The sequence below is a fragment of the Narcine bancroftii genome, chromosome 1 (genome assembly GCF_036971445.1).
Source record: "Narcine bancroftii isolate sNarBan1 chromosome 1, sNarBan1.hap1, whole genome shotgun sequence".
Lineage (NCBI taxonomy): Eukaryota > Metazoa > Chordata > Chondrichthyes > Torpediniformes > Narcinidae > Narcine > Narcine bancroftii.
The window spans coordinates 5,905,521-5,919,554 of NC_091469.1; positions in this window are offsets into that span (position 1 = coordinate 5,905,521).

The following is a 14,034-nucleotide window of genomic DNA, read 5'->3' on the forward strand; positions in this document are numbered from 1 at the left end:
ATAGTGAAAGTTGAGTACAGGGCACACCTCCTGTTGGACCATTCATCTTTGCTGGAATCGATCTTAATATCAGATAAACAGGGTCCAGCATATAGATGGCGCATGAACACAATGTTGGGAAAACCTGAATTTTGTAGCTTTGTTAGAACTTGGATAAATTTGTTCTATAATACGACTGTCCCTCTACTGAGGATAACTTCCTGGCATAGGACACATTGAAGGCTTGTTTGAGGAGCCAGATAATTTGGTACACCAAGAATGTCAAAAAAGAATATAAGAGAAAGTTTAATGATCTGGAATTGGGGATAGCACAAAGGGAAAAGGACTATCAGGTGGGCACAGAAGAGAAGTACAGAAATGGTGAATAAGAAACTAGTACCAATATAGGATGGAAAAGTTGATTCTAAAATCTAGACTGCAGTGCTATGAGCTGAGGGCCCATAAAGTCTTGTCCTGGCAGACGAGGGTGGAGGAGTCTTCCAGAACAATCAATGCAATTCAGACAGTGGAAGGCAAGATCACATATAAACCAAAAGAAATAAATGATAGATGGAGGTCAAAGGCAAGCTCTTTCTGTTATGTTCCATGTATGGTTCCCAAATTTGTTCAAACATTGTGACTATTTTTTAAATTATATATTATTTTTTCCAGTGGAATACATTTATTCATTTCCATGTACCATTGCTGTATTCTCAGGCTCTCTTCTGATTTCCAAGTTGACATTATACATTTTTTTGCTACAGCTAAGGCTATCATAATAAATCTTTTTTTGTGCTTCATCCAGTTTGAGGCCTAATTCTCTACTTCTTATGTTACTTAAAAGAAATATCTCTGTTTTTTTTGGTATGTTATTTTTTGTAATTTTATTTAGTATCTGATTTAATTCTTCCCAAAACATTTTCACTTTCGTACATGCCCAAGTTGCATGTAATGTTGTTCCCATTTCCTTCTTACAGCGTAAACATCTATCCGATAATGTTGAATCCTGTTCTTTTTTTTTAAACTTTATTTATTCGTTCAAAAAACAAATAACATATGATATATACAACAATTAACCATAAACATGAATGTTATTTTTTATATATATAAAAAAGAGAAAAGAACCTTCCCCTCTTCAGCCAACTCTTCTAAGGAGAGCCATAAAGAAAGAAAAAAGAAAAAATATTAAAGAAAACTTAAATATACATATTAAAATCTAAACAATGTAAATTGAAATGTAAATATTCTTAATATAATGACCACTTATTAATAAAAAAAATTATAATGATCACGTGAAACATACATAATTTTTTCCATTATTAAACAATATTTCATCTCATTATGCCATCTATTAATATCAATCATATTTGTATCCTTCCACATACTAGCAATACATTTTTTCGCTACGGATAAAGCTAAATATACAAAAGCAAGATGAAACTTATCTAATCCCAAGCCTTTCAAAGGTTGCAAATTACCCAATAAAAATACTGTTGGATCTAAAACTATTTTAATCTTATACAGATATTCTAAAAACGATTGAATTTTCTTCCAAAACGATTGTATATGTCTTCTTTCTTTGGCTTGGCTTCGCGGACGAAGATTTATGGAGGGGGTAAAAAGTCCACGTCAGCTGCAGGCTCGTTTGTGGCTGACCAGTCCGATGCGGGACAGGCAGACACGATTGCAGCGGTTGCAAGGGAAAATTGGTTGGTTGGGGTTGGGTGTTGGGTTTTTCCTCCTTTGCCTTTTGTCAGTGAGGTGGGCTCTGCGGTCTTCTTCAAAGGAGGCTGCTGCCCGCCAAACTGTGAGGCGCCAAGATGCACGGTTTGAGGCGTTATCAGCCCACTGGCGGTGGTCAATGTGGCAGGCACCAAGAGATTTCTTTAGGCAGTCCTTGTACCTTTTCTTTGGTGCACCTCTGTCACGGTGGCCAGTGGAGAGCTCGCCATATAATACGATCTTGGGAAGGCGATGGTCCTCCATTCTGGAGACGTGACCCATCCAGCGCAGCTGGATCTTCAGCAGCGTGGACTCGATGCTGTCGACCTCTGCCATCTCGAGTACCTCGACGTTAGGGGTGTGAGCGCTCCAATGGATGTTGAGGATGGAGCGGAGACAACGCTGGTGGAAGCGTTCTAGGAGCCGTAGGTGGTGCCGGTAGAGGACCCATGATTTGGAGCCGAACAGGAGTGTGGGTATGACAACGGCTCTGTATACGCTTATCTTTGTGAGGTTTTTCAGTTGGTTGTTTTTCCAGACTCTTTTGTGTAGTCTTCCAAAGGCGCTATTTGCCTTGGCGAGTCTGTTGTCTATCTCATTGTCGATCCTTGCATCTGATGAAATGGTGCAGCCGAGATAGGTAAACTGGTTGACCGTTTTGAGTTTTGTGTGCCCGATGGAGATGTGGGGGGGCTGGTAGTCATGGTGGGGAGCTGGCTGATGGAGGACCTCAGTTTTCTTCAGGCTGACTTCCAGGCCAAACATTTTGGCAGTTTCCGCAAAGCAGGACGTCAAGCGCTGAATACATGACCAAATGGCATGAAAAAAAGTTCCAACCATATCACCACATCTAAAACACAAATCTGATTCATGAAAACCATACTTTTTAAATTTTTCAGGTGTTAAGTATAATTGATGTAAAAAATTGTAATTAATCACTGCATAACAAGCATTTATCAATCTACTATCATAACAAATAGCTAACCAATCATCTTCGGAAAAAATAAAACCAGTATCTATTTCCCATTTACTTTTAGATCTATCCCAACCCTTTTTATCCATACTATCCTGTAATATTTGATACATAGATGAAATATAACCCTTCTCTGGTACCTTCATAAGAAAAGTCTCAAATTTAGTCATTTCAGGTAAAATCATATCTCTTCCAAACATGCATCTTACCAAAGATTGAATTTGATAATATAGAAACAAAGAATTCTTATCAATACCAAAACCTTCCCTCATCTGATTAAAAGATAAAAATTTAACCTCTTTAAAACAATCTCCCAAATTTTTCACACCTTTAAATCTACAATGCAATAAACTTTGATTATGTATTGAAAAAGGAATAAGTTAATTATTATACAAAGGAGTCAAAGCCGATAATTTACCCCTAGAGCCTGTCATTTTATTTTTCTTTATCCATAACTTCATTAAATGTTTTAGTATAGGCACATTACATTCTTGTAACAAATTTATATTCCATCTAAACAAAAAATGATGTATTTCAAATTCAGAAATATTTGCCATCTCAATTTTAGCCCAACTAGGAGGCCGTACCAAATCCATCAATGAACTAATAAACGTAGTCCCCCTAACTCATATTTCCAAGTTAATTTATTCAAAGCTACTTTCGAACATTTACCGCTCCATAAAAACTCCCTAACCATTTTATTCAAATCTCAAAAAAAAATTATCAAGTAAATACAGAATAGATCAAAACAAATATTGTATACACGGAAAGATATTCATCTTAATTGTATTTATCCTTCCCATTAAATTAATAGGTAAATCTTTCCATTTAATCAAATCAGTTTTAATTTTTTTCATTAACAGAGCATAATTTAATTTATATAAAGATTGATAATTAACACTCAAAATTATACCAAGATATTTAATTCGATAAGTCCACTTCAAATTAATAATATTAAACCCAATCCCTTTTTAATTTCACGCTTTCCATCACATTCAAATGTGTTTCTTGTGAAATCAATTTTCATTTTCTTAATATACGCCAAGACTCGCTTATGCTTAATCGGGCTATTTAATCCTCGAACATTAAAAGTAGCAAACCTCAACTTTGACATATCTAGTATGATTACTAAATATCAATAATATCTTTATATAAAAACCCAAATCAACATATAGATATAGCCCTCCAATAGAAAAAAAATCACAAATTGAAAACTAAAAAAAAATAAAAAAAGAAAGAGGAAAAATGAAAATCGGCCCCCCCCCAAAAGAAAACTACCAAAAGGTAGTAATCCCCTAAACAAAAATTGGGTGTGGGTCACCCACCAGTGGCTGATGACTAGTAAAGAACTTTATCCCTCCCCAGCCAGTCAATAACATCAAAATATAATAACAAAAGAAAAAATTAGAATAAGAAAATTCTTCTTTTCATCCAGAAGATTCCAATCTCGAAGATCCCATTTCAGAAGAAGGTAGACTCTTTCCATTCCCGTTTTTTTCCCATTTCTGCCATTGCTTCCGTTTCCAGTCTGTTTTTTCCCTTGTCTGGTAAAAATCTGATAAATACCTTAATTGTGTGGCTCTATAATAATTTCTAAAATTTGCTATCTGCAAACCACCTTGATTATACCTCTCTGCTAATTTATCTAATGCTACCCTTGGTTTCCTCCCTTTCCACAAGAATTTCCTTATTATTCTCTTTAGTTCATTCAAGAATTTTTCTGTTAAAGGAATTGGTAACGTTTGAAATAAGTATTGTATCCTTGGGAAGACATTCATTTTAATGCAGTTTACCCTCAATGTTAGCGGTAATTCTTTCCAATGTTCTAAATCTTCCTGCAATTTCTTTATTAGTGGCTGATAATTTAGTTTGTACAAGTGGCTTAAGTTATTATCTAACCTGATCCCTAGGTATTGGATTGCTTGTGCTTGCCATTTAAATGGTGATTCTTTTTAAAATTCTGTGTAGTCTGCATTACTCATTGGCATCACTTCACTTTTACAGATTTGATCTTTTACCTCAATATTTCTCCATATTCCTTTAATTTCTTATGTAATTCTCTTACTGATACCCCTGGTTCTGTTTGGTATACTATGATGTTATCTACAAATAAGATGACTTTATACTCCTTCTCCTTTATTTTTATCCCTTTTATTTTATTTTCTATTCTTATCAGTTCTGCCAAAAGTTCTATTGCTAAGGCGTACAATGAGGGGGATAGTGGACATCCCTGTCTAGTTAACCTACTTAATTTAAAGTGACTTGATGCATATCCATTTACTGCTACCTTGGCGAATGGTCCATTATACAATGCTTTAATCCAATTTATATATTTTTTCTGGTAGATTGAACTTCTGTAATACTTTAAATAAGTAGTTCCACTCTACTCTGTCAAAGGCTTTTTCTGCATCTAGAGCAATAGCCACTGTTGGTTTCTTATTTCCTTGAACTGCATGGATTAGATTAATAAGTTGACAGACATTGTCCACTGTTCGTCTTTTCTTAATAAATCCAGTTTGATCTTGATTTACTATTTTAGGTACACAATTGGCCAATCTGTTTGCTAATAATTTTGCTATTATCTTATAGTCTGAGTTAAGTAGAGATATTGGTCTATATGATGCTGGTGTTAATGGATCCTTCCCTGTCTTTGGTATTACTGTAATTATTGCTCTCTTACATGAATTTGGCAAGTTTTGTGTTTCTTCTATCTGGTTCATTACTTCCAGGAGAGGAGGAATTAATAACACTTTAAATGTTTTATAGAATTCTATTGGAAATCCATCCTTTCCTGATGTTTTATTGTTCAGCAGCTTTTTTTTAATATATCCTGTATTTCCTCTATTTCAAATGGTTTTATTAGTTTGTTTTGTTCCTCTTCTTGCAATTTTGGCAGTTCAATTTTAGCTAAAAATTCCTCTGTTTTATCATCTTTCCCCTCATTCTCAGTTTGATACAATTGTTCATAAAATTCCTTAAAATTTTCATTAATCTCTGTTGGTTTATATGTAATTTGTTTGTCTTTTTTCCTTGATGCCAGTATCATTCTTTTAGCTTGATCTGTTTTAAGTTGCCAGGCTAATATTTTTTTTCTCCCATTTTGTAATTCTTTTGCTTTGTTTTCATTATGTTCTTCTCCACCTTGTATGTTTGTAATGTTTCATATTTAATTTTTTTTTGTCCGGGTGAATGATCTGATAGTAGTCTAGCTTTATACTCAGTTTTCCTAACTCTCCCTTAAATATGCGCTGACAACAAAAAACATATCAATCCTTGATAAGTTTTGTGCCTACTCGAATAATATGAAAATTCCTTCTCTCTTGCGTGTTGCCTCCATATATCCATAAGTTTCATTTTCTGCATTGATTTCACCATAAATTTGGCTACTTTATTCTTTTTACTTGTCTTTTGTCCAGTTTTATCCAAGATTGTGTCCAAATTAAGGCCAAAATCCTCTCCTATCTATATATTTCCTTGTGTGTCTGCAATCTTCAAAAAAATATCCTGCATGAACTTTTGATCCTCCTCGTTAGGCGCATATATATTGAGCAAATTCCAAAATTCTGAGTATATCTGACACTTTATCATTGCATACCTCCCTGCCAGATCTATTATTTCCTCCTCTATTTTGATTGGTACATTTTTATTAACTAGTATGGCTACACCTCTACCTTTTGAATTATAGGATGCTGCTGTTACGTGTCCTACCCAGTCTCTCTTTAGTTTGTTATGTTCTGCTTCAGTTAGATGCATTTTCTGCACAAATGCTATATCTATTTTTTCCTTCTTCAATAAATTTAGTAGCCTCTTCCTTTTAATTTGGTTATGTATTCCATTAATGTTTATAGTCATATAGTTCAACATGGCCATCTTATATCTTGCATACACCTCTTTTCCACCTCTTCACCACCTCCATCCCCCTTTTCCCATTTTCATCTCTTAGTTTTCTCTTATTACACTTAATGTACGAAAACACATTTAAGACATAAAGTACCTCTGCAGTTCCCACATCCCACTAATACCTTAACCCAAAAAGTTCCCCCTCTCTGAGTTGCCTCATATCCCTTGCCAGGCAACCACACCTCTCCTTTACATTTGGATTGCGATCTTGATGGCAGCGTCAACTGATTTTGCAGTGACGGTTATTCCCCCTCTACCCAGCCCTCTCCAGAAAACACTTTTTTATAACACATATAACAAATCTCTCTTTTTCCCCCTTACTCCCTTCCTTCCCTTCTCTTTTCCCTCTTTAGTTCTTTACATATACATTGTTTTTACATCTTTATATATACTTTATCGCCGTTCTTCATTCTTATTACATCTCTTAATTTCTTCTGTCCTGCAAATGTTCCGAGAACAGTCTGTTTTGCTCCCCGGGTATAAATATTTTAAGCACTGCTGGATGTCTTAACATGAATTTGTAACCTTTTTTCCATAAAATCGATTTCGCTGTATTGAACTCCTTTCTCCTCTTTAAGAGTTCAAAACTTATGTCTGGGTAAAAATATATTTTTTGACCCTTGTATTCCAATGGTTTATTATCTTCTCTAACTTTATTCCTTGCCCATTCCAATATATTTTCTCTTGTGTATCTCAAAATTTTACTAAGATGGATCTTAGTTTTTGATGTGCCTGTGGTTTTGGAGCTAATGCTCTGTGTACCCTTTCTATTTCCATTTCTTCCTGCATTTCTGTCATTTCCAGGACCTTCGAGATCCATCCTTTTATAAATTCCTTCATGTTTGTGCCTTCTTCACCCTCCTACTCTAATTTTCCAACATATCAATTTTCTGAGATAACAACTCGTTTCTCTTTAATTTTTTTGTCACTTCCTTCCAATTTGCCTCTTAAGTTGTTTATTTCCATTTCTACAGCCGTTTCTCGTTCTTCCACATTCTCTACTCTTCTCCCTATTTCTGTCATTACCAGTTCTAACTTTTGCATTTCATCTTCTGTTCTTTTCATTTTCCTTTTAATTGCATTAAACTCTAACGATAACCATTCTTTTAGTGATCTCATTTGTTCTTCAAAAAAGACTTTATCTATATTCTGTTCATCAGTTTTACCTTTTATTTCTCTTTGTCCATCAGTTTTACCTTCTATTTCTCTGTGAAGATATTGGTTGTCTTCTTCCTCTTCTTCTGTGTCTGTATCTGTGTTTGTCTTCTTCTCTTCTTTGTGTCTGTGTCTCTTCTGTTTTTCCTGATGAGCTGCTTGTATCTCTTTGTCGGGCCTCTTCTTGCTGGGCCACTCTTTGCTGTTCCTCCCCTCTTGGGCTGCTCATCTGTTGTGCTTCCTGACATTGATCTTCTTGTCGGTCATCCCGCGGTCTATCTCTCACATCTGTTTCATCACTCCCTCTTCTGCTGCCTGGCTCATCCTCCAGCTGAGCGCCCTGGTGTCGGGCATCCCTCAGCTGTTCGCTCTGTGGCAGCCCACTCCTCTGCTGAGCCCCCCTCCCGCCAGTGTCCTCTTTCTCCTTTGATTTTGCCCTGCACACTTTTGTTTGGCTCCAAGAGCTATTTTTGTAGTTCACTGGCTGGTGAGTTGTGACTCTGCAGGGCAGCCACTGAACTTGAGGGTGGGGTGCTCCTCGCCACCGCAGCACCCTGTTCCTTCTTACAGATAAGGCCTTCTTCTTTCTTCTCCGGCGACTTTTCTACTTTTTTTCCAGTTGTTTTTACTTTCTCATTCTTAGAAGGAAAAAGGAAGAAGTCATCTTCTTTCTCTTTTCTGTATCTTTATCTTCTATTTCTAAACCGGCCACTACTCCATCATGTGACTCCTCCCGAGTGCCCTGTTTATTAAGGATGAAATGGAATGGGCTCTGGGTTCTTTACAGATGGACAAGTCCCCAGGGGAGGATGACTTTCCCACCAAAGTTTACAAGGAATTCAAGGACCTCTTTTTTCCCCTTCTTATGAAGGTAGTGGATCAGGTGACAGAGACGCATACCCATTCAACTAATAATAAATTCTTAACCTGGGACACATTAAAGCCCTACCTAAGGGGGCAAATAATTTTGTATTCCTAAAGTATTTTAAAAAACACAATTAAGTTGGAGACATTGGAACAGGAGATCACAAAATTGGAAAAAGAATATCAAAATCTGGAATTGAATGAGAAATATTGGGAATTGGAAAATAAGAAACTTAAATACAACACTCTGCAAACATACAAATTGGAAAAAATGCTCTTGTGATGCAAACAAAGATATGAACTAGGTGAAAAAGCATAAAATTTTGAGATAGCAACTGAGAGAAGAGGAAACTTCAAGGATGATTAATGCAGTTCAGTTGGGGCTGAGCTCAATAACATACAATCAAAGAGAAATAACATCTTTAAAACTTATTATGAGAAATTGTATAAATCCAAGGCATCAAGAGATGTAAATAAAATTGAAGAGTTCTTGGCAGGGATTGAGCTGCCAAGATTGGCCCAGGAGATCGGATGGAATTAGATGCCCCATTTTCCAGTGAGGAAATCAAATGTGCTTTGGGAATGTTACAAACAAACAAGTCTCTGGGAGAGGACGGCTTCCCTCCTGAATCCTATAAGGAATTCAAATACCTATTGATACCGTTGTTAATGGGTGTAGTGAACCAGGGGGCAGAGATGTAGACTGTCCCAGAATCTTTTTCAATAGCTATCATTGTGGTGATGACCTGCTGAAGCCATCCTCATACAGACCTATCGCACTATTAAATGCAGATTTCAAAATAATAGCCAAGGCACTGGGCAATAGGCTAGGTTGGCCCCTTCCCAAATTGATAGATCCACGTCAAGTGGGCTTAATTAGGAAGAGACTCTCTGCTAACAACTTGAGCAGACTATTTTACATTATATATATGGCACAAGCAAAGCATGATCCAAGTATAATAGTTTCGCTAGATGCAGAAAAGGCCTTGATCAGCTAAAATGGCCTTTTTTGTTTAAAGTTTTGGAAAAATTTGGAATGGGACAAATGTTTGTTAATTGGATTAAAAACACTTTGACAAACCATGGGCAAAAGTCAGTATGAATGGACAAATATCACCAACATTCCCCCTCAGTAGGTTCAGTAGCCAGGGTGTTCCTCTTTCTCCAGGGCTGTTCGTCTTTACAACTGAACCTTTGGCAGAGGCCATCAGCAAAGATCCAGTGATAAAGAGATTCAAAGTAGGTCAGCACAAGCACAAGAAATATCTAATGGTAGATAAAGGGTTGTTGAACCTGACGGACCTAGCCTAGTCTTTTCCAAAGTTGCTTACCACACTGGAGGACTATGGTACAATATTGGGCTATAAAGCCAACATAGAAAAAATGCAATATCATGCCACTGAATAAATTTGACCACGAAGAATATCACAGAAACAGCAATTTCAGTTGGCATGCAGGAATCAAGACTGATAGTAACCTGGAAAATTTATATAAACTCAACTATGGGAAGGGCCAACTGCATAAAGTCGAAGGTGATGCCGGGACTCCAATACCTCTTCCAGTCTTTGCCAATTCCATTGCCACAATCCTTTTTTAAGGTACTGAATGGCAGCATAAGGACATTCATCTGTAATGGGACAGTACCCAGAATAGCCTTGAAAAAACTGACATGGGACTACAGTTTGGAGGGGAGGTCTAAGGTTGCCTGATTTTAAGAAATAGTATCTCGCAGCTCAATCGAGGTTCTTTGCTTCCTTCTTTGAGGAAGGTGAACCACCCACTTGGGACCAAATGGGATTACACGCAATGGGGAAGAGGATGGCAAAGGATTTCATCTACAAATGGGATGCCAAATTAATAGCAAAAAAAATGGATAACCCCATACTGAAACATCTGATTAAAATCTGGCATGAGATCAATGAGTGTATTGAAGAGAAAATGGGAATATCACCAAAGGTGTCACCGACTCATAATGAACCCATGAACACGGGCAATAAAATCCTGGAGATTTGGTATTGGCAGCAAACCCAATATTTGAGGACTGCTATGTGGGGAGCCAGCTTATGTCCTTCGAGCAGCCAAATTTTAGGGTAAATACAATTTGTCTTATGGGACCTTTCACTGTTGCTTCCAATTAAGATCATTTCTATAGGATAGGTGGGGCCCTTTAATGATCCTGCCTACACCTAGTGAGGTTGAAGGGTTACTTCAACTGGGAAATGCACCCAAATATATATCAAGAATGTACTTGGTACTCCAAGATGAAAGCCCCAAGCTGGGGGCTAAACAGATTAAGAGAGAGATGGGAGTTCACCTGCTCCTGCACGAAGGTAGCCCAATTTTAGCAGGATTTGGCTGACATACTAATTAGAATAATGAAGGTAACCTTCCTGTTGGATCCAATGTTGTATCTACTAGGGAACCTTATGGACATAAGCTACAAATTAACCAAATTCCAAATTCAATTCATTTCATATTTATTTCTTTGTCCATAGCAAAATAAAATGCATAGTGATGACCTGGATGTCTGACTCCTCTCTTCTTATCAGTAAGTGGATTCCCAAGATGCATAGCTGTATTGCCATTGGAAAAACTACATATAATCTTAGAAACCGACACAGCACCTTTGTTAAAATATGGCAGCCATATCTGACATACACGGGAGCACAACTGTACCTACACCCCGACAAAAAGACATGGAGATCTACCAATAGATGGATTAATAAAGTAATTATATAAGGGGGTAGCTCCACAGCCTCTATGGACACTTACTGGAAGTGCCAACAACACATCCAGCCTCTCACTTTTTTTCATTGTCTTTCCCTTGTTTCTTTTGAGGAGGTGGGAATGGGAGGGGAAGAAACACCACATGTATGTAGATTGCTGAAAATATTGATATATTCTGTAACAGTGATGTTATCCCCTTGTTTATTGATGGAAAATGAAAAATAAAATATTCAAAAAAAGAAATAGCAAGGCATTTGGAGCAAAATGGATCTCTCAGGCAGATGCAATGTGGATTCAGTAAAGGCAGGTCTCCTTTGACTAATTTACTGGAGTTTTTAGAGGATACAATGAGTGTGGTAGATAGAGTGGAGCGGTGATCATTGTTTACCTGGATATGGTGCCAAATGAAAGATTTATACAGAAGATATGAATGGAACTGGGTTGATGTATTAGCATAGACTGGTTAACCAATAGAAAGCAGAGAATTGGGATACAGGCATGTTTTTCTGGTTGGAAGTTGGTGGTGAGCAGGGTGCCAGGGGTCAGTGCTGTTCAACATTTACATTAATGATCTGGAAGAGAGGACAGAGTTGCTGATGCCTCTAAAAACCAAGTCCCTTGGAGTTCATTTAACTAGTAACCTACTGTGGGCACTCAACATCTCCTCACATGACAGGAATGTGCAACAGTGACTGCACTTCCTGAGAAAATTGAAGCAAGCAAGGATGCCAGCCACCATTATATCAACCTTTTATTGGAGCTCAATCAAGAGCATTCTGACTGCCTGCATCACAGTGTGGTACGGTTGCTGCAGAGAAATGGATTGGAGGTCAATCCACAAGACCTTAAGTGTGTAAGAGTGGATCACTGGAGTCTCCCTCCCCCTCATCGACGTGATCTACCGGGATCGTTGTCTAAAGAGGGGACGCAAAATCATCGAGCATCTTTCAGCTGCTCCAATTGGGGAAGAAATACAGGAGTGTCAGAGTCAGGATCACCAGGTAGAGGAACAGCTTCTTCCCACGGGCAATTAGAACGCTGAACGACCAAAGATATTGCTAATACCAACCATTTGAGACTCTCATTTGTACAAAATACTTGTCCTGCATATGTATTGTTTGTCTGTATGTGTGTAATGTCTGGTTGTGTGTCTGCATGTTTTTCACGAGGACCGGAGAACACGTGTGCGGCACGATCAATGACGATTCGCAGACATGAAGCAAGTAGTCAAAGGCTTTTATTTTCAGAAGACCCAGACATGACTCTACATGCTGCTGGCTCACATCCAAGGCAGGTATGAGGGGGGGAAACTTGGACTCTCAGCCTTTATTAGGGGATTTTATGGGGAGGGGCTACAAGAACAGAAGGTGGCCCAGCCTGCCCAGCCCAGTGAGGACATGCCCGCAGAATGTGTTCCACCACACAGTGAGAAAACACATTGCTGGAGAAACTCAACAGGTCAGACATAGCAAAAAGATAAGGATACATAGCCAACATTTCTGGCTTGAGCCATCATCAAGGACCCTTATTAGAAGTCCACTGTCTGACCTGATGAGTTTCTCCAGCATTGTACTTTTACTTCCACCAAGGTGTCAGCAGACTTTCATGTTTTACACTTGTGCCCTGAAGCCCGTTGGACCAGGCGCTGCAGGAAAGACCCGCCCTGAGACACGTCAGTCAGCTGCGCTCTAAAGCCCCGTTGGACCAGGAGCTGCAGGGAAAGACCCGCCCTGAGACACGTCAGTCAGCTGCGCTCTGAAGCCCCGTTGGACCAGGAGCTGCAGGGAAAGACCCGCCCTGAGACACGTCAGTCAGCTGCGCTCTGAAGCCCCGTTGGACCAGGAGCTGCAGGGAAAGACCCGCCCTGAGACACGTCAGTCAGCTGCGCTCTGAAGCCCAGTTGGACCAGGCGCTGCAGGGAAAGACCCGCCCTGAGACACGTCAGTCAGCTGCGCTCTGAAGCCCAGTTGGACCAGGCGCTGCAGGGAAAGACCCGCCCTGAGACACGTCAGTCAGCTGCGCTCTGAAGCCCCGTTGGACCAGGCGCTGCAGGGAAAGACCCGCCCTGAGACACGTCAGTTAGCTGCGCTCTGAAGCCCCGTTGGACCAGGCGCTGCAGGGAAAGACCCGCCCCTGAGACACGTCAGTCAGCTGCGCTCTGAAGCCCCGTTGGACCAGGAGCTGCAGGGAAAGACCCGCCCTGAGACACGTCAGTCAGCTGTGCTCTGAAGCCCCGTTGGACCAGGCGCTGCAGGGAAAGACCCGCCCTAAGACACGTCAGTCAGCTGCGCTCTGAAGCCCCGTTGGACCAGGAGCTGCAGGGAAAGACCCGCCCTGAGGACACGTCAGTCAGCTGCGCTCTGAAGCCCCGTTGGACCAGGAGCTGCAGGGAAAGACCCGCCCTGAGACACGTCAGTCAGCTGTGCTCTGAAGCCCCGTTGGACCAGGAGCTGCAGGAAAGACCCGCCCTGAGACACGTCAGTCAGCTGCGCTCTAAAGCCCCGTTGGACCAGGAGCTGCAGGGAAAGACCCGCCCTGAGACACGTCAGTCAGCTGCGCTCTAAAGCCCCGTTGGACCAGGAGCTGCAGGGAAAGACCCGCCCTGAGACACGTCAGTCAGCTGCGCTCTGAAGCCCGTTGGACCAGGAGCTGCAGGGAAAGACCCGCCCTGAGACACGTCAGTCAGCTGCGCTCTAAAGCCCCGTTGGACCAGA